This window comes from Pinus tabuliformis, chromosome Q, assembly GCF_031772625.1.
Source record: "Pinus tabuliformis cultivar Carrire ecotype Pingquan chromosome Q, CPIR1, whole genome shotgun sequence".
Taxonomy (NCBI): domain Eukaryota; kingdom Viridiplantae; phylum Streptophyta; class Pinopsida; order Pinales; family Pinaceae; genus Pinus; species Pinus tabuliformis.
The window spans coordinates 799,048,876-799,071,266 of NC_142296.1; the positions used below are offsets into that span (position 1 = coordinate 799,048,876).

At 41.5% G+C, this 22,391-nt stretch overlaps 1 protein-coding gene across 1 annotated transcript in view; it reads left to right on the forward strand.

The window, feature by feature from the left end:
• The window catches only part of LOC149221889 (fatty acid amide hydrolase-like), a 290,500-nt gene that overhangs the window by 51,644 nt on the left and 216,465 nt on the right, over positions 1–22,391 (forward strand). The window lies entirely within an intron of this gene.

Consider the following 22,391-nt stretch of genomic DNA (forward strand, 5'->3'; position numbering starts at 1 on the left):
ACCACTGGTCCCAGACCAGTCTCAACCGACCCGAAGTCGGTGTCATAGTATGGTACAACTCCTACCACTGGTTCGAAACCAGTATCATTGATCCCAGATCAATGGAGGTCATCCTAGCGTAGGGAGTATGGTAGATACAACGATGCGTCCATCGATACTACTATGGTCCCTAACTTCATTTCCTTGCTCATTGATCAGATGAGAGGTACTTCCCATGAGTCCCAGACTGTATGGGTAGAATGCCCCGACAGGAGAACTAATCAATCTTGTCCTCATAGGAGAACACATCAATCCTGCTACAATCGCCATGGAGAACACATCAATCCAGGCCTCACAGGAGAACACACCAATCCTGCTACAATCGCCATGGAGAACACATCAATCCAGGCCTCACAGGAGAACTAATCATCCTGCTACATAGGAGAGCGAATCATCCTGTTACATAAGAGAGCGAATCATCTTGTCCCACAAGAGAGCGAATCATCTTGTTTTAGTGCGCACCACTAGGGGAGGGTGAGTCACCTTGTGGTCATATGTTGCTCCAGTAAGAATTGCAAGCCCCCAGAGCTCTCAGAGCTCAATGTATGCAACATGCAGGACCCTTTTACAAGGGTCTCTCGACGATTCCAAGTCGTACGGGAAAATCACATATTTGATCTTTCCTCGGGGCTTTGTCAAAATGTCAGCGATCTGTACATCAGTCTCAATGCGATGGAGCCTCCTTGCTCATCGACTTACCGTATCCCAGATAGGGCAGCATCTGATGTTTATCTGCTGGAGCAATCACGAATAACGTATTCCTCAATAATCGAATCCCACCTCTGGTTGTTACAGAGAATCACAGTGGTATTCATCATGTGAACTCACTCACCAGTCTGCATTCGAATAATCATGTAGTTTTTATATTTCCGACAGTGTATCTCAATCCATGAGAGATTGTGCCCCGAAGATATCTCAAAAGATTCTTGGCACCAATCCAGTGAGGCTCAACCAAATATGAGCTCACCATGCTAACTGCAACACATATGTCTGAACGGTGGTTCTCCAAGAACATCAACGCGAATGAGTTTATGAAACTCAGAGGCATTTCCCAAATCTGGCCCGACATCACTACCATATAACTTCTTGAAAGTTAAAATCCTCGAGGTAGTCACAGGCTTGCAGTTTATCTTTCCACATTCAGAATCCAACTCCCTCTGTCTTCTACAAATGAGAGGGTCTGCACCTGTCATACATAGGTGCCGATATGAGAGGTTTGTCATCCACAACCTTCAAATGGTTTGGATCGATTTCATTCTTAGTGAATCTCAGCTTCATCAGACAGTTATCGATCCTCTCATACTACACCCAAGGTGTTTTGCTTCAAGCCATAGAGGGCTTTCTTCCACTTGTATACATGAGATTCCCGTTCATGAATCTCAAACTTCACGGGTTGTTCCATATCTGTGGACCTGCTACATGGTCCCTTTGTAAGATTTTCCTTCGGTACATCTCAGACATGTACCTTCATGCTCTTTTTTTTTTTTGAATTCAGGCATCCCTGTCACCATCTGACTCACAGACCTCCGGTGCTATGTGTTAATGGACATAGTCCCCAGTGGACTTCCTGTAATGTAATACAACCGTGAACTCAAAAACATCTTTGAAAATTCTATTTTCAAACACGTACCTTTCGATCAACGAGTGCCACCTTGAAACCTTTGACTTCTATTTCTGAGATGGTCACCAGGTTCCTTTTGGGATCAGGGACATAAAAGAGATCTGGGGTTCTTTGCTTTGAAGAGACGACCATGTATTTGATGACCTACATCTCTGTCACTCGGACACTCCTTCGCATAAGGGCCGAAATCATAACTAAGACATCTACCTATCCTTCCACCCTTAAATCCGAACTTCCTAATGAGGTGATCTTTAGGTATGCCATCAAAAGTTTTGCTACGTCATTCTAATAATCCCTGTTTTAAGAAACGGCCGTTTCGAAACCAAAACGGCCGGCTTGATCCGAGTCAGAAGGTTGGAGAGTGACCCGGCCTAGGAAACGGTCCGGTTGGCCGAGTCACCCATGACTCGGCCAACCCGGCCGTTTCCGATATGACTCGGCCGAGTCACAAAGGGACGGCCCAGGCGCGTAAACAACAAACAAATCAACCTTTTTTAATGTACTTTTTAACTGTTTTATGTTTGGTTTGGACCCCAAACAACTATTTGAATATGGTTAATGATTTTTGGGGTCCATTTCCCCCTCCCAAACCCTATTTAACACACCCAAGTGCTCTCATTCACTCACAGCAGTCTTATGCATTTGAGTGAGAGTCTTCTTTGAGAGTTAGTGAGCAGTTCTTGAGCTTGTTTTGGAGCAGCAGTGAGGAGTCTTGGAGGAGCATTGTAGCTGGAGTGAGGAGCTTCTTGGGCAGCCATTTGGAGCAGCATTGAGGAGCTGATTCTTGGAGCAAGCTTGAGGAGGCAGTTTGTGCCTGGAAGTATTTTTTTCCACCTCTATAAATCTGTTTTTGCTTAGTAAATTTTAGGTGCATATCTAGAAAACTTAGAGAGTGTTTTTTGTCAAATAAATGAACATTGAATCAATGTTTTTTTTTTGTCATTTTCAGATTGTTTGCTTTCATTTCCTAGTCAAAAAATGGCACCTAGAGCAAGAGATCCTGCTTGGGCATATGTTGAAATGGTTGATAGTCAAATGCAATGCAAATTTTGCCATAGGAAAATTAAGGAAGGTCCTGGGGGCATTAATAGGCTGAAACAACACTTGGCAGGGATTAGAGGCCAAATTACCCCATGTACCTCACCAGGAATTGGGGAGATTAGAAAGAATTTGTTGGCCAGCTTTGAGAAATTTAAAGAAGATAAGGCTAGGCAAAAAGACATACAGGCTAAAATTGGGAGGAAGAGGGAGATACAAAAAATGATGGTTACCAACCCCCATTATGATTTTGAGGGTTCTTCCTCTATCCCTCAAATTGAGGCATCCAACCCTTTCCGATATGTTCCTCCCTCTTTTGCTTCTGTTCAAGATAAGGGAAAGGGTAGAATGAATTTGAAAAAGGGTGATGTGACTATCAAAAGTTATTTCACTCCCTCCTCTCCATCAGATGCACATGGTCCTGAAGTTAGTAAAACTCAAATGCAGCCCACTTTAGATGACCATTGGAAGAAAGAATTGAGGGAGACTGCTTGTGATTACATAGCTAGATGGTGGTATGATGCTGATATCCCCTTTAATGCTGCTCGTTCACCATATTATGAGCCTATGTTTGATGCCATACATGCTGTTGGAAAAGGCTTAAAAGGCCCTACTATGCATGAGCTAAGGGGGTTTCGTTTGCAGAAAGAAATTCAATCCATTAATGAGTATTTGCAAGAGTTCAGGGACTCATGGGCAAGAACAGGGTGTACCATCATGTCAGATGGATGGACTGATCAAAGAAACCGTACCATCATAAACTTTCTTGTCTTCTGCCCACAGGGAACCATGTTTTTAAAATCAGTTGATGCATCTAATAAGATAAAAGATGGCCACTTGTTGTTTCAGCTATTGGATCAGGTTGTTGAGGAGGTGGGGGTGGCTAATGTTGTTCAAATCATCACAGATAATGCCTCTAACTATGTTCTTGCTGGTAAACTGTTAGAGGAAAAACACAAGACCATATTTTGGACCCCATGCGCTGCACATTGCATAGACCTCATGCTTGAGGATATTGGAAAATTAGATTGGGTCAAAAACACTATAGATCATGCCAAAAGCATAACAAAATTTATCTACAATCATACATTGGTTTTGAGCCTCATGAGGAAACACACTAGGGGCAAGGATATTATTAGGCCTGCCATCACTAGATTTGCTACACATTTTTTGACATTGCAATCTATGCTTTCCCAACATAGAAACTTGCAAAAGATGTTTTCCAGTGATGAATGGAATCAAAGCAATTGGTCTAACAAACCAGAAGGCAAAGAATTGAAAAGGAAAGTCCATGAAGAAACTTTTTGGAGAAAGGCAACAGAGATTGTGAAGCTTGCTGAGCCACTAGTTAAGGTGTTGCAGTTGGTGGATGGGGAAAGGTTGGCTATGGGCTTCATTTATGAGGCTATGGATCAAGCAAAGGAGCAAATAAAGACGGTATATAAGGATAGAGTGGCAAAGTATGGGCCCACTTGGGCAATCATTGATGAAAGATGGAACAATCAACTTCATCGCCCTATACATGTAGCTGGGTATTTTTTGAACCCACGGTATCATTATAAAGCTAAGGAGTCAGGAGCTTTGAGGGGGGAGGTCAGAGATGGACTGGTCGATTGCATTGAACGCATGATCCCATTGGAGTCTGATCAGCTGGAGATACACCGACAGGCCAATACCTTCAGCAATGCAGCAGGTACCTTTGGGAAGAACCTAGCAAAGATTGCAAGAGAAGCAGATGAGCCAGGTAAACAAAAATTTCAATTTTCAAATTCTTAATAGTTTTACTTTTTTTTTTAAAGTTTGTTAAATTGTTTATAATTTGAAAGTTAGATATAATTTGTAATTTTGTTGAGCTAACTCATTACACTCCTATGTTTTTTGCAGCACAATGGTGGGAGGCCTTTGGTGGCCATTGTCCTGAAGTGCAAAGGTTTGCAATTCGTATTTTGAGTCAAACTTGCAGTGCATCTGGGTGTGAGCGCAATTGGGCTGTCTTTGAGAGGATTCATACAAAGAAGAGAAACCGTTTGGATAAAAAACGGTTAAATGATCTAGTTTTTGTCCAATACAACCTCCGGCTCAGACAAAACCATTTGCTGAACAAAAGACCGGATTCAGATCCCATTGTGTTGGAAGACATTGATCCAACATCAGATTGGGTAGTGGAGAGTTGTCCAGCAGAGTTTGATCCTGATGAGGATCTTGATTTAGATTTAGATCTGGAGACATCAGTTGAACTTGAACATGCTGTTCAACTCCAGCCTATTCAGTTGAATGCAGATCCCAATCCACCAGCCTCAGTCTCACAGCCAGCAGGGACTCCAGTTGTAGGTGCTTCCTCTGCTTAGCCACGACAGAAGCGCAGCCGCATATCTACTCTATCTCAGCTTGCATCTGCTGCAGTTGCACAGCCTGCTAGTGGTACCACTTCTACAGTTGCAGTTGGGGATGATGATGATGAGGAGGAGCCATGGGGCCCCCTGTCTGACTCTCATGATGATGATCCAGAGATTGATCGACGTGATCTTGGCTCCTTTGACAGTAGCTACTAGCCAGTGGCCCAGTAGTACTGTAGTACTAGTACTGGAGTCTGGTCACCGTCATAGTTTACTTTTGTTGTAGAGGCCATTTCTAGCCTCCTTGGTTATGTGTTTTTTGTTTTGAGTCTTTGATCATGTATGACAGTTGACTATGTATTGCCATTGGGTACCATTTTGATATAATGGATTGGTTCATGAGCCTACTTTGATCATATGTTGTCTTCCATCTATATTATAATGCTGTGTGTTTGGAAACATGAATGAAAATCTTTAAAATTATGTTTAAAATCTTTAAAATTATGTTTTTTTATAAAAAAAATAAATATTTAATGTATTTTTTACAACGACCGAGTCATTGAAATCGAGCCGGCCGAGTCATTACCGTTTCGGAGTCGGAGTCGATCCTCGGCCGAGTCGGAGTCGGAGTCGGAGTCTTAAAACATTGCTAATAATATGCTCTGCTTCGACTTCACCCTAAGTGAATTGTGAAGAACCCATTGATCCTTTTGTCTTATCCCAACTGTCTTTGGTGATTGCTCTTTCACTCTTGCTTGGGCATTGCCTTCACCTCAGCTCTGATACCATGTTAATTTTAGGTATGTTCTATGCCAGAGCAATTTACTTAAATTTTCTCAGTTAGCAATCACATCAGCATTAAAGTAAACTGCAGATAGAACATAAATATAAATCGCAGAAGACAAACCAAGACAAGAGGACACAAGATGTGGCGCAAGCCAGATACAAACCCCACAATGTGGGGAAACCCTTGATCAATTCTTCCTTTATGTTCAAAGTTCAGCAGAGAAAGAGAGAGAGAAATAGTACATTTACATCAGAAGTCAACACTTTGACTTATCTAGATTTGAGCATAGATCATCTCCTATAACGATGATACATGAGATCAATTGAAGACATTCTGCTCAACTGATTCTCCTAGGTGACAACTTCACCTATCCATTTCGTTCATCCGCTGCACCGTGTAGCACCATCATGCTGCATCATGCATCATCATGTTGCTCATGAATTGTGCTGCCCATACATCGAGTTGTCCATGACTTCATACATCATGTTGCCCATTTATCGTGTTGCTCCATGATTTCATCTATCATGCTGCCCATGAATCATGTTGCGTTGCACCCAAATATCACTGAGTTGTTCTCAACATCATGCATATGCACCCATCTGATGTGTACTCAATGACTGGTTTACTACTCTCATTGATATACAGAGATTTATATTATGACAGTCATTTCATTATGTCAACAAGGTCTCCAATGAGGCCTACAGCATGATGACTATATCTTATATCCTTATCATTACCGAGACAATGATTATTAGATTGTAGTAGCTTTGGTACTTTTTTTCCTTATAAATAGGCATGTGATCTATAGAATAGATCCATGACATGGTCATCCTTATACCAGGTATTCTATAGGAGTACCACGACTGCATATTGTCATACCTTATCCACGTAATACGAAGACTGTCATACCAAGGGCTAGGTCTCCATGTAGTTTAGACCTTACTGTAGTTACCCCATTCGAGATCTATCCTTCTTCATTCATCCGAGCATGAATCCATAGGTAGAATATCGATCAAATATGCATCCATATCATACTTATGAGTTCTAGTCATGCATGCACCTCATACCCTAATCGAGGTGCAGTCAGATCTTGCTTCTCCATGCAAGATCTAGCATGTGTGCTTTGTGCTTTCTAGACTGCGGCTCCCCTAACCTTACTGCGGTTGTTCCTTATATGACTGCGGTTGTTCCTTTTCGGATTAGATTCACGTTGACTGCCCAACGTATATATGTTAGGTGTAGAATGTTGACTATCTTATGAATGTTGTGCGTAATATTACAATACCATGACTGCGTTTATCCTTGTGTGAACAGGACTGCGTGTAACCATTGTGTGAACAGAACTGCGAGTATCCATTGTGTGAACAGAACTGCGAGTATCCATTGCATGAACAGGACTGCATGTATCCATTGTGTGCACAGAACTGCGTGTATCCATTGTGTGAATAGAACTGTGAGTATCCATTGTGTGAACAGAACTGTGAGTATCCGTTGCGTGAACAGGACTGCATGTATCCATTGTGTGAACAGAATTGCGAGTATCCATTGCGTGAACGGATTGCATTTATCCTTTGCATGAGTTAGGATGGCTCCATTTCAACTGCGACTATGCTTTCTTTTATCACTGCGGCTTGATGACAGTGGCACCCTAGACTGCGTATAGAAGTCCCTTAAGGGCTTCGTATAGAAGCTTTCTTTCACTGCGTTTATCATATGGCCAGCGTAATGCTAGGCGTATGGCCAGTGTAATGCCATGCATATATGTATGAATTGTTTCCATGAATGGAATAGGGTTTCACTTCCTGAACAACGTATAGAGATTCATCATGAACAATGTATAGGTTTGCATACGGACTGTAATTTAGGGCATCATCTGCGTGTGAGCTAGGGCATCATCTAGGCCAGCGTATTCTATGTTCTCTCATTCTCCGAAAACCCAAGACGTGGAGAGGAGATCACCTCAAGAATATATGTGTGAAATGACTTCAAGTCCTTGCCAATTTATACTAAAACGTAAGTGATGAATAGGCGTGACTATTGGGGTTTTGAGCCTACTCAAGTTGCTGGTCGGTTTGATAATAATTTCATAATCAAAATAAATTCATATTTCCATAAATGCTTATCGGAATTGGATTATCTTTAGATCAATCCTACACCTCTCGACGAGAGGGATCCAATAAAAATATCAGTGGCCACTAATAAGTTGACCCACATGGAGTTTGGCCCTAGTTGCCAATTTAACACCCTCAAGCCTCCTCTTATACTTTTCTTGTTGACATCTCAACGGCTGAGATTAAGTCCCTAATCAATGGCTAAGATTAGATCTGGCTTGATCCTTGTCTTTAGGATCATTTTAACATAGATTCATATTAATACACATTAATATTTTATTTTCCCTAAGTTTAGACTTAGGGACTCCATTAAAAATATTAATTATTTTAATATCTCTTAATCTGTTTAGAATTTGCCCAAACCCTTTCTGGGTATTGGATATCTCATGTGCCCCAACCTCTCCACCAAATTTTGTGGCTGGAGCACATTCGATACTACCCCAAATCAACACCTTGGTGGCTTAGGTTGGAGAACCCTCTAGTTTTCAGGAGGCCGTTCAACATCAAGTCTGGGTAGATGCTATAGTGGAGGAATACAGTTCCATAATGATCAGTGATGTCTGGGAAGTGGTACCTAGGCCTCAGGACAGATCAGTTGTAGGTTCGAGATGTATTTACAAGGTCAAATACATTGCAGATGACAATGTGGAAAAATACAGAGCCAGGTTCGTGGCTAAGGGGTATGCTCAGAAGGAAGGGATAGATTACGAGGAAACCTTCGCCCCAGTAGCCAAGTATACTTCTATTAGATCCGTGATATTCTTTGCGGAACAGATGGGGTGGTAGATTCACCAGATGGACGTCAACACTGTGTTCTTGAACGAGGTGATAGAAGAAGAAGTATACATTGAACGACCAGAGGGTTTTGAGACACATGAGAAGAAAACCCATGTATGTAGGTTGAAAAAAGCCTTGTATGGGCTTAAACAAGCGCCTAGAGCATGGTACAGTCGAATTGATGTTTACTTGCAGAAGATGGGATTCGTCAAGAGTGACACAGGTCCCAACCTCTACTATCTGATTGTAGAGAATGAACCTTTAATTCTGGTGTTATATGTGGATGATCTTTTCCTGACAGGTTCATCCAGGCTTATCAAAGATTGCAAGGAAAACCTAGCTACAGAATTTGACATGAAGGATTTGGGACGGATGCATTATTTTTTGGGGTTGGAAGTTTGGCAGCAGAAGGGTGGAATTTTCCTTGGACAAGGGAGATACGCTACAGAAATTTTGAAAAGGTTTAGAATGCCTGACTGTAAACCCATGGCTACTTCAATGATTACCAAATGGAAGAATATTGATGCATCTGAAGATAGAGAAGTCGATCCCACCTTGTACATGCAGCTCATAGGGTCCTTGATGTATCTGGTCAATACCAAACCAGACATTTGTTACGCTGTCAACACCCTTAGTCAGTTCATGGTGGAACTGAAGAGGGTGCACTAGGTAGCAGCCAAGCATGTTCTCAGATATATACGAGGAACATTCGAGCATGTAATAATGTACACCTGAGGCAACGATATCAGTTTGAGTGGGTTCATTGATGCAGATTGTGCTGGAAGTTCAGTAGATCGGAAAAGTACCACTAGGTATTGTTTCAACATTAGATCAGGAATGATGTCCTCGTGTAGTAGGAAACAGAAATCCGTAGCTTTGAGCTCAGCTGAAGCTGAATATATGGCAGCTAGCACAACATCGTGTGAAGCCATATGGCTTAGGAAGTTGCTTGTGAATCTATTTAGGAGAAGGATGGAAGCGACCAATATTTTGTGTGATAATCAGAGTTGCATCAATCTCTTTGAGAATCCAGTTTTTCATGATCGGTTGAAGCACATTGACATCAGGTGTCACTTTATTAGAGACTGTGTCCAACGAGAGGCAGTACAGTTATAATACACTCTGATTGGAGAATAGGTGGCAGACATTCTCACCAAGGCTCTAGGAAGAACAAAGTTTGCTTATTTCAGGGAGAAGATGGGGATGATTGAGAATCCGTTTCAGTACTAGAAATGGGTAGTGCAGGGTGTTGCAGTGCAGCAGTTAGCAGTGGCAGTGCTATGGGGAGCATGATGCAACATATTGAGAGGGAGCTGCAGTACAAATGGAGCAGTGACAGTGGTTGTGTCGTGGGCAACAGTACAGGTTGCAGCAACGCAATGGATGAGGGGAAACATGCCGAGCATCAACAGCATAGAGGACCGATGGGGTGGCTCAGTGTGATACTTCTGTTGGGAAGTACTGTTAGAGAACATTCCTCACTAAGAGGGAGTGTTGATTTTTGGGTAGCATCGGATGTCCACTAGCTCCGAAATTTTGTGGAGGGGCTAGAACACATGACATCTCCAAGACCCAGAAATCGTCTGGTGAAATTCCACCCAAATTTTATTTTATTAAAATAGTTAATATTTTTAATGCGGTTCTTAAGTCTAAACTTAAGAAAATTAAAATATTAATGGGTATTATTGAAAATATGGGAGAGAAGCTTCTAAGAGATGACGATCAAGTCTAATTTAATCTTAGCCGTTGATTAGAGATTAGATCACTGCCGTTGATATCCCAACAGGGAAAGTATAAAGGAAGACTTGAGAGTCATTTGGAGATACACCGGGCAAATACTCAGTAACCTGAGGGAAATCGAATCTCAAGGAGTAAGAGTTCGATTTTAGAGGGAGAGTTGCAGGGTGAAGGAATAGGAGGGTATCAACATCAGTCAGAGACTGAGGAGGAGGTGACGCAGTGCATCAGAGGGATAGCGCAGAGGGACACTTAGAGAGGCAACGCAGCAAGGGATGCAGTCCTCACACAGAGATGACGTAGAGGTGACGCAGTGAAGGCTCGAGGGTCTCTTGGGTGTCAGAATTTCTCCAAAAGCTGGAAGAGAATTATCTTAGGTGTTTTCTCAGAGGTTTCTCTATGTTCTGCAAAATCATTCCTTGTAAAGTGATTGTTGCTGAAGAATAATAAATAAACCCTCATATGCTGCATCGGTTTTCTCGCATTGGGTTTTTCCAGGGACTATTGTCCAAAATTAATTGTGTTGATGTGATTGATTCTTGTGATTGAATTTCACTGTTCTTTTGTCTATTTTATTATGTGACAACTGCAGTAGAATTTACTTTGATGTTTACTGAAGGGTTTTGTAAATAACTTATAGTGGAAAATAAGTAGGAGAAATAGATCAGTTACTGCAGTAGAATTTCGTGTTAGAAATTTTCACATGGTATTAGAGCAGAGATCGGGCAACAGGATTAGAGAATCTACAGTGAGTCGTGAGCATTAGGCTGGAGCAACAACTCAAAAGGACTCATGCAGTTCTCCCGGGAAAGAGGAAAGCACAAAGAATATAATGGATCATGACAATTCTGTGTTAGCTTCTAGACTGGAAGAAGAAGTCGCTTGCTTGGCAAGTTCTGCTTCCTCTGAGGTTTGGTATATTGATAGTGGAGCTTCTGCACACATGATGGGAATACAAGAATGTTTCTCGAGCTATCAAGAAGAACAGATGAACTTCCAAATCACCATGGGAGATAAGTCAAAATGTACCCCCATAGGAAGAGGTACTGTAGTTTTTCAAACAGAAGCAGGGGATTGACTTTGAGCTACCAATGTGTTGCATGTCCCTGGATTGGGGATGAAATTACTCTTTGTATCTCAGTTACAGAACAAGGGCTATGATGTTTTCTTCATTGGGAAGAAAGTATATGCCAAACATCTGAGTTGGAAGAAGAAGGCCGAAATTGGAGTCAGAAGTAACAGACTGTATAAGTTACAGCTAGAATCTCCAATGGCACTGATAGGCAGCAGTGGTGAAAAATATTTGAATAAACTATGACATAGAAGAATGGGGCACTTACACCATGGGGCTCTAAGAATTCTCAGAAGAACCGTCACAGGAGTTCTGTAATGAAGTACCAAACGAGACGATGTATGCAGAGTTTGCATACTAGGCAAGTACACCAAAGCGGTTTATTCTAGAAGTAACAATAGGGCAAAGATTGTTCTGGGATTGATACATTGAGATATTTGCAGACCCATGTCCAAAAAAGCTCTTAGTGGTGTCGAATACTTTGTCACCTTCATTGACGACCATTCTAGGAAGACTTGGATATACTTTCTAAAATCCAAGGATGAGGTTTTTGATCAATTCAAAGAGTTTAAAGCTCTGGTTGAGAATCTGACGGGGAACAGGATAAAAGTGTTGCACTCAGAAAATGGTGGAGAATACATTGATAAGGGCTTCACTGATTTCTATACAAGGGAAGGCATCAAAAGAGAATGGACAACTCCATATAATCCGGAGCAGAATGGAGTAGGAGAGAGGAAGAACAAAACTATTGTTGAAGTAGCGAGGGCAATGTTGTATGATCAGGATATGCCAAAATTTCTAACTCATAGACCTCCGGTGTTATGTGTCAATGGACATGATCTCCAGTGGACTTCCTGTAACTTAATACAACCTTGAACTCAAAAGCATCTTTGAAAATTCTATTTTCAAACACGTACCTTTCCATCGACGAATGCCACCTTAAAACCTTCGACTTCCATTCCTGGGGTTCCTTGCTTCCATGAAGGGTTGGCCGTGTCCTTGATGACTGACATCTCTGCCATTCAAACACTCCTTCGTATAAGGGCCGCTCTGTCATTCTGATAACATTCTCTATTTTGACTTCACTCTAGGTGAATTATGAGGAACCCATTGATCCTTTTGTCTTGTCCCAACTATTTTCGGTGATTGCTCTTTTACTCTTGCTTGGGCATTGTCTTCACCTCAACTCTCATACCATGTTAATTTTAGGTATGTTCTATGCTAGAGCAATTTTATTTAAATTTTCATAGTTAGCAATCACATCAGCATTAAGATAAACTGCAGATAGAACATGAATATAAAACGCAGAAGACAAGCCAAGACAAGAGGACACAAGATGTGGCATTAGCCAGGGACAAACCCCACAATGTGTGGGGAAACCCTTGATCAATTCTTCTTTTGTGTTCTTCAAAGTTCAACAGAGAAAGAGAGAGAGAGTACATTTACAATAGAAGTCAATACTTTGACTTATGATATCTATGGAGATCAATTGAAGACATATTGCTTCAACTGATTCCCTAAGGTGACTTCTTCACCTATCATAGTGCTGCACCTTACCGTCTAGCATCATCATGCTGCATCACACTATGCTGCCCATACATCATTGTCATTATGCTGCCCCTGCTAGTATGAATCATTGTCATCATGCTGCCTGTGCAGCATCATGCTGCAACACTATAACACTATCATTAGCCTTTGCTGCTTGCTATGGCTTGCAGCCTAGCAAAGCAACTAGGCTATAGTTCCACGCAATCCCATTATACACAGCGTATTGGTATTCCTCAGCTATAGTTTTCCTTTCATTGTTGCGTGTCTCTATGACCTGTGCATAAGAGTCTCCATGAACTGCGTATGAGTGACTAGAGTCTCTATACCCTGATCTACGCTGCCAGATACATCACAGCGGCTATCCTTGATGACTGCAGCTGTTCCTTTTAATGACCAGCGTAGATATGTCTCTCATGCCCAGCGTATATATGTTAAGTGTCTCTAAGACCAGCGTAGAACGTTGACTGTCTTATGAATGCTGTGCGTATATATTTCTATTGACATATATACATATTGTAATACCATGACAACGTTTACCGTTGAACTGCGTGTAATTATCACCATGACTTGCGTTCCATGAACAACGTAAATATTTCAGCATGAACAGCGTATGACCAGCGAGTAAATATCTTCTCTATTGCTGTGTATATATATATGTTGCCATTGCCTGCGGATATATGTATATATATCTTGCTGCGTTGTTTTCCTGCGTATATAAATATATTGCTGCAGATAGGTCACAGCGTATCACTGCCCATTGACCAACATACACTGTCCATCGACTAGCATATACATACAGCGTATCACCCCAGCGTATATATGAACTCACGTATCTCTTCATAAACTGCGTATAAGTGCTGTGAGTAACCACGCTGCCAGATTCACTATGGATTAGGGCCTGCGTGTATATATGTCTTCTGGACAACATATATCATGACTGAGTTGATGCGTATCTCTTCATGAACTGCGGCTAGGTTTTCCAAGAACAACGTATTACTTTTCTTCTTTGTGCTGCGATGAAGGCTTGACCTGCGGCTAGGGCTGAGTGTCACCATAGACTATGACTGTCCCCATGAACCATGCCTACGTATTAATCTCTATGCCCAACATGTATTCATTTGCCAGCGTCCTTCATTACAGCGTTGAATCCATTGCGGCTACCCTTCACGTATCATCTCCATTGCTTGTGGATTCATGACTGCGTTATCCATTAGGGCATCATCATATTAGGCCAGCGTAATCCATAGTGTATCTCCTTCTCCAAAAACCCAAGACGTGGAGAGGAGATCACTTGAGGTGAGTTGCCAAATGACTTCAAATCCTCTTCTATTTATACTAACGTGTAGATGATGAATAGACACGATGTTTGGGCTTCTTGAGCTTACGTAAGAGTTGGTCGGCTTGATAATAATTACATAATCAAAATAAATTCATATCTCCATAAATACTTATCAGAATTGGATGATCTTTAGATCAATCCTACACCTCTCGACGAGAGGGATCCAATAAAAATATCAGCTATCATAAATAAGCTGACCCACATGGATTTTGCCCCTAGTTTCCAATTTAACAGAGATATTCTGTAGAAGATGTTCAACTTCATGGATATACTGATATTGACTGGGAAGGAAAAATTGTTGACAGGAAGAGCACTTCTAGATGTTGTTTTAGCTTTGGATCCGCCATGATATCTTAAATGAGCAGGAAACAAAAGTTCGTAGCTTTGAGTACCACTGAGGTAGAGTATATTGCTACTAGCATGGCTAGCTGTGAAGAAATTTGGTTGAGAAAGATCTTTGGAGATATGTTTGAGCAGGTCTTGGACACTACAGTGATATATTGCGACAACAAAAGTGTGATCCGATTGGCAGAGAATCTCGTATTTCATGACAAGTCCAAGCACATAGATATCAAATATCATTACATTCGAGACATGGTGCAGAGAGGAGCTGTTAGACTCCATCACATATGAAGATAGTTGATATTCTCACCAAGGCGTTGCTGAAAGGGAAGTTCTTGGTTTTCAAAGAGCAACTTGGACTGATGGATGTGACCCCTCTTGATAAGGGGCTTGCTAATCGAGAACATTGAGCATAACTCTTCCCCACTTAGTTGAGCTCCCAAGGAGGGAATGAAACATTGAGGACTCCTGGGGTTGAGTCAACTCTGGACAATAGGTGTGTGTGATCCCTACTCTTGCTGCAGGTCAGGTATCTCCCCTATTGTCACCCATAGGGTGTGTGTGATCCTTGTCTGTTTTGACAGGTCGGGTATCTTACCCTATCTTGGTCTAGCAGAGTATACCCCAGTTGGCATTATACCCACAAGCCAGGCTTGCTAGCCAACAGGTTGAGGAGGCTTGGGGGTGTGTGATCCTTACCTTTGGTAAGTTAGGTATCTCACCCAATCTCAGATTATGATGTGGGTGTTCTACCACATTACTCTTGAGGGTCATTGTTGGGAAGATCAGTAGGAAATACGATGGATGTGATCCTTACCTCTTATATAGCAATTAGTATCTCGCCCATTGATTGCATAATGGGATGGTTGTGATCCTTGCTCAGTAAGTTTTATCTCACTTATTTCTTGGTATGGAGGGTGGTAGCTGAAGCTCCCCTATGATTCTTCTTCTTTAGATTCGAGAGTGATTCAACAGATAGAGTCGAGTCGAGATGAGACATGATCTGGTGACAAGATACTTGTGATGATCACATGATGTAGTTGGAATTTCTCCCTAGCTGAGAGGGAGTGTCAATTTGGCAGCTCAGTGTCAAATTCCAATCATTGGACTAGATTCCTTATTTTGAGAGGACCAAAATTTACCTTTGAAGCACTAGATTCGGATAAGGGAAAGTGTATTTTTGAAGCGAAGCCCACAATGTCACATTTGATCAAGTCAGCCTAGAGGACAAATTGTCCCTCCTCCAATACCTATAAATCCAAGTCAAGGAGCCTCATTTGAGACACCATCATCACGTCATTCATTCTTCTCTTCTTGGTTCGATATTTCTGAAATAGCAGGGATCCTCTTCACACGTGCAAGCAAAAGGAAAGGAAAAGTGTAGGAGTCCAAATTCTATTTTGATCAACACTTTGACTAAGGTTGACTTTTGGAGATTGGGCATGATTTGATTTATTTTGACTTGGGTTTTTGGAATGTTTTGGAGGGCTTAATTTTTGGGCACAAAAATCAAGAATTTATGGGCACTTTGGCTGTGGTTGACTTCAGATTTGCAACTAGAGTTTCGAATGCCTTTGATTTTGACTTTGACCGAGATTGAAGAAGAGTTTTGGGACTATTTTTATGGTAGTTTGGCCAGTTGAGCAAGCCATATTCTTTGACTGTTGACCGAGTACATTTGGAGGATTGTTGACCATTGATCGTTGACTATTTGTTGTCGTTGCTGTTGACTTTCACCAGCATTGACTTTGACCAGATTTGACTATTAGTTCATATTTTGGATATTGGTTGGGTAAATCGTTGGACAAGTCAAAACTTTGACTTTCATTCTTGTATATGTATTTGGGCTCATTGTATTCTCGGCTGAACATTTGAAGACAATCTAATAGAAGAAGAATTGCAAAGGTTTTCCCCCTTGTGGGGGTTTTCCCTAGTCTTTGACCAAATTAGTGTCACTTGTTGATGCGTTGATTGTCTCCTATTGTCATTGCTTTTACTGTTCTATCTTTAGTTACTAAATTGAATTGGAAGAATTAATTGTTATTGAAATTGCTTATTGAAGAATTGAATTGGGCTAAAGTAATTGAAATAGCATAGAGTAGTGAAAATTAGGGGATGGCACCTAATTTTCCATGTAAGTCATCATGTTGTGCCCCATAGTGGGTTTGGGGCACAAATGCTGGTTTCATGGGTCTCCTGATGAAATATAAGCTTGTAGACTGCTCCAAATGAGGTCTCTGATGATGGTACTTTCCCTCCCAGGTCTCAAAGGTGAGAGAAACCTCCTCTGGGCCTTGGATCAACTGCCATGATCATGCTAAGTCAGTTGGGGCACACTGGTCCAAGTGCATCATCTTGCGAATAATATGGGGCAACAAACAAACTGCTGAAGGTGCTGAGGGTGATCATGGCATGAAATGGTGCTCTAGCACATGATCGAGCCTCATGGCTCTCAACGCATCCCCTAGGGGTGTCAATACGATCCTTTGGTGGGCTAGGGCCCCAGTTAAGTTGCCCAACCCATGATGAAACCACATGCCAATTACATATAAGATCCAATTCACTTCCTCACCATTAGGTACAATAATTCATTAGTGCATCTAAGTGAACCAAGCTTGTTAATCAAGGGCACATTGCTTGTAATAGTGTTACCTCCCTAGGTAGGGGTGGCTAATAAACAACCCTATTAGGTGTTCCCAGCCGCTAAGGGGAAAGACAGGTCCAAAGTACACCCTTAAATTGATAGGGGTCATGTGAATAATGATGAGGTGGGTAGGGATACAGATCTCAAAGCCAAATGCCATGGGTTCACGGATGGTAATGATGAGGGATGTCCACATATTTGGTTGTATAGATGTAGGAGGAGCAACAGTGGATACATGAGTTACCCCGACCTTTGTTTTTCCACCCTTCTTCATTTTCCTTTTTTCTTTTCTTGATTTTTTCTTTGTATTACTACTCGAGGCTCCAAGAGATAAGAGCATGTTGTGTATGATATAAGCAATTATTACCCCCTTAAGGTGAGGCAGTTCATTGCCCATCAGGGGTTGGGATGTGCATGGGTTCCTTAATGATGTGGGGGCACTCATGGGGCCCTAGGAACCAGGGTGATGGTCATAATGATAAGGGGTAGAGCTCATGTTTGGCTTTTTCCCACGTGCTATTTTAATGTCACGACCATATTTTTCATTTTATAATATTCTTTTCTTTCGTTTATTTCTTGTGGCCATGATATGCTTTTAACTTTCTTTTAGCTGCATCAACCTCCGAGGCAACATTTTCAGGCCTATCCCAAACATGTAGACAAGGGGAGGGGTGTGCCAGTGCCTTGTGGACCCAGTGGTCATGTGGACCTGGAGAGGGAAAATGATGAAATAAGGCTCGTAATCTGCGGAAGGGAGTGAAAAATGTGAAAAGGGAAAACGAGACCGCACTGCCCAAATCAGGGTTTCCCAAATAGTGCCCTTCTTGAATGCATAGACCAATAGGGGAGATCCCACGGGACTAGGATTAAGGATTAACCCCCCATTTAAGGTGAGGGAACAAAACTACAGTCAAAACCCTTCTTTCTTCCAAGTCACCCAATAATCCATGCCCAATATGCCCAAGGAAAAACAAGCATAAGCTCCCGATTGCACAATGAGAAACATACCTTTAGGATTGGATTGCCCACCTTCAAACATATGCTCTTGACAGATGGGTGAGGGGACATATGAGTGGCTCAGGGAGTGGAGCTCAAATGGCTCAATATATCGGCTACATTTGTGGTTGTCAGGGGCTGTCGGCTGAAGACAAATCTAGGAGAAAATTTCTCCTATGGGGTCAACCACTTTTGGTGGGTAACACACCCTAGGTTGGACTTTATGTTTTGTTATTGTGGTGGATTTTTTTAAGGAAAACATCTTTGATTTCTATGGTATAACACTTTATTAGAGTGCACCCTTTATTGACACACATGTTCATATTGATTTAATTCGTTGGTGACTAATTAGAGGGGGACTCTGATTTTTATTTCAGCATTAATATTTGTGTACACATGTTGAGATTAATTTAATTGTTCAATGTAAATTGCTCTAATTTAGCTAGATTATAGTTAATAGCTTTGGTGTCATACTTTATTGGCTTCCTTTTCTCACTTGGAGTGGTTAGTTAGAGTTAGTTGGGGCTTTCTACTAGTGCACCCCCTTCTTGTGTGCAATTTTCAAGGCATGCAATATTTGTTTGTTTCGTAGAGAGGTTGGCGCACTTCTCTAGGGAACACTCTCTTGTGTTGGTTGGACACATTTATGGCATGGTATATGGAGGAACACTTTATTGATGATTTCTAACCACCTTGGCACATTCTTTGAGGGTGCACTTCAATGGAGAGTATTTTATTATTTATAGGTGGTTGAGTGAATTACATGGCACACTATTCTAGGGCACTCTCTTGTGTTGGTTGGGCACATTTATGGTATGGTATATGGAGGAGCATTTTATTGATGATTTCTAACCACCTTGGCACATTCTTTGAGGGTGCACTTCAATGTAGAGTCTTTTATCATTTATAGGTGGTTGAGTTAATTACATGGCACACTATTCAAGGACACACCTCTCCTAGGTGGTCTCTCATATTTATTACATGGATATTTTAGCTACAGTTGCCATCATTTGACCTTCATTAGAGAACGCCTTCTATGACTTTGAACATATATATTATTTTATTGCAAGTAGTTATGAAGGATTTTTATGGAGGGGCATGTGACATACTTGAAGGGCCACACATGTGGCTTGAGCATGCATTTACTTGGTCCTATTACTATTTTTGAGCATATTATTGGAGCACACATTTGTGGAGACATTTCTTACTATTCTTGGAGATATATATTTTATTATTTCATGGATTTTTGACATGGTCAAAACCCTAAATCACCCTTATATCTTTAGATTTGTCTTGTATGGTCCACTTGCTATCATTTCTTATGGAGTGTTCGATCTACTTGGCATCTTGCACATTCATCAATGAAGTCGGTTTTCGTGGAATTCACATGAGGATTGGTTGTCTGCATCTTTTTTTTCTAGGTTAGATGCCCAAGGAAAACCCTCAAGTACTTATCATTTCGAGGATGGTACCTAGTGTAAGCCCTAGATTAGTCAAGGAATAAGGCTAGGTAAGGCAAGGCTTTAAGACATTACAACAATCTATTCCTTATGTGCTCAAACATGTCACTTGTGGGAATTGAACTTGGGTGGGAAGGATAACAAGTTCTTCCCAATCAACGGAGATAAACCCAATTCACTGGTTTCATGCATCTTGTGGACTAGTTGTTGTTTTTTGGAGGTTGTCATGGAGCATTCTCATATGAGGATTATTATATTGTTTATTCTTTTGTGCATTCTTGGAGGGCGCATTCCATGTGGACACCTGGCATTTGGCTTGGTTTGGCAGGCCTTCCCTTCATGAACATTATTTGGTGCACAATACTACTATTTTTTGATGAGGGCGAATTTCTTAGGAAAGACTAGTGTCCACATGTTGTAACATGGTCAACCATGGATTCAGGAGATATCTAACTACTTCATTATTATAATATTTGTTTGTGTCATGTCCCTTCTCAAATGAATTAGTCACAGGGTGCAGCGACACAATTTTGGCAGCAATTTTGGTTTAAGAGAAGGACCCCACATGCAGAAACTTAGGAACTATAGGCAGTTCGAATTATTTTTGGTAGCTAGTGAAATGTGGAGGCCACCCATGCATAATTCGAATATTGGCCAAGGAGGATGTTGGAGGGAATTCGAGTCAGTGGAAGGAGGGGCCCACAAGAGGCTAAGGGTGCCCAAGGTGATAAAAAGGGATGGAGCTCTCATTTTGGGGCATTTTGATTATTTGAGAAGCAAACTCACTTTGTACGCTCTGCTGTTCAGCGAGTCTATCGGCTGTGAGTCTTTCGCAGGGAAGGTTCAACCTCTTCTTCGGGGGACCATCCGTGCCCGCCCCAGGGAGGCTGTTACACAGGAGTTTCCAGGGAGTCCGATATAGTCACACACTTAAGTCATCAGCACAGGGAGGAACAACGTATTCCTGGGCAGCCAGAGAACACGCAGGAGGGGTTAGAAATCAGCAAGGGGGATTCATAACGTGCTGGGAGAGCCGGGAATAGACTAGCTAAGGGGATTCACAGCTTGCTGGGAGAGCCAGGAGTTGAGGAGGCAACATAAAAAGGCAACTCTGCTAGAGTAGCAGCCAGCTAGACCAACGCAACAGTTAATTGAGATTTTGGACGGAGGTGCTGCGTAGAGGCCACTGTAGCAGCAAACTTGTGGTGTTGGGAGAGAAGTCATCTGGACCAAGGGTCATCCGGGGAGCAAGGATTTAGTCAGTACAGGTGAACCCAGTGTACTTGGGGTATTTCCAGAGGGCTTTGCAGGTTGTTTCTTGCAAGTTGAATTTTGCTGTAGCAGCTGGGGAGAGGCTCTAAGGGGGCCGAAAATCCAAAGTCAAAACCAGAGAAATTCCCTTCTGGGTTTTGGCCAAGGAGTCCGGGATTAAAAGGATATAATTTTCTAGGCGGTTTTTTGGCACCTTCCAACAGGTTGAAGTTAGCAGATCAGCGGTTTTGATGGGACAACGCAGGGCAAGTGGTGCAGCAGCTGAACGACCATCAGCTCAGCTATTCCATCACCTGGGTTTAGTCCCGCTTGTCCTTGAGACAAGCCCAGGTGCATCACTACATTTATATTGCACCTATTGCTCTCAAATTTTATAATACATGGCTGAACAGTTCCAGATTTTCAGTGTTTTGTGGGTGTTCAATGCATGTTTTTAATTTTAAGCTGTTGCACTATTTATTTGTTTAGAATATCACTTAAACCCCTACTTGGGAACATTACAGTTTGACTTGTCATGGAGTTAGTTAGAAAATAATGTTATTTTATTGTATGAGAGAAAAGACTCACTCTATAGAGAGGAGCTCTCTCTCCATTATAATGTGGATTGGATTTGGAGAGCTCTCCCCTATTGAGCTTTTTCTGAAAGACTTGAAGATAATGCAAGCTATGGATTTCAGGTTATGGATTTTGTACTTAATTTGCTGAATATTAAGGTTGAAATCTTTTGCATCAAATGTGCTAATGAAGGGCTATAACATAGGCAACAAAATTCCTCATTAAAATATTGTGCTTTTGTTAAGAAGGATCTTAATTGTGATTATATCCCTTTAAATCCTTTGTCTATATTGCTGTAAAATTCCATTATGTATCTTCTTTCTTAACTTGAACTGGTTACATATTCCATTTTCCATTAGTAGGCACAGCCTCATATACATTTGGAGGTCTTTCTTAATTTGGATTCCTACAAAAATTATTTTGTCTTGGTGGACATTTGATGGCAAGAAAAGATTGCACTAGGTTCTTGATTTAGGCTACACAATCACATAAGACACCCTCCTATTGTTATCCTTTGATTCCACTTGTCCATTAGACTTGACACTAGTCTTGATCCTGCCATCACTTTTTTATAATCCATCTTTCATGACAGTATTTTGCTAAAGTTGGATTCTCGTTGTCACCTTGAGCCTTCATGATAAAGCTTTAGAATTCCTATTCCTAGGGAAGTCCCCTTTGAGTTGGAAAAGCCATCCTAATGAGTGGGGAAGAGCTACC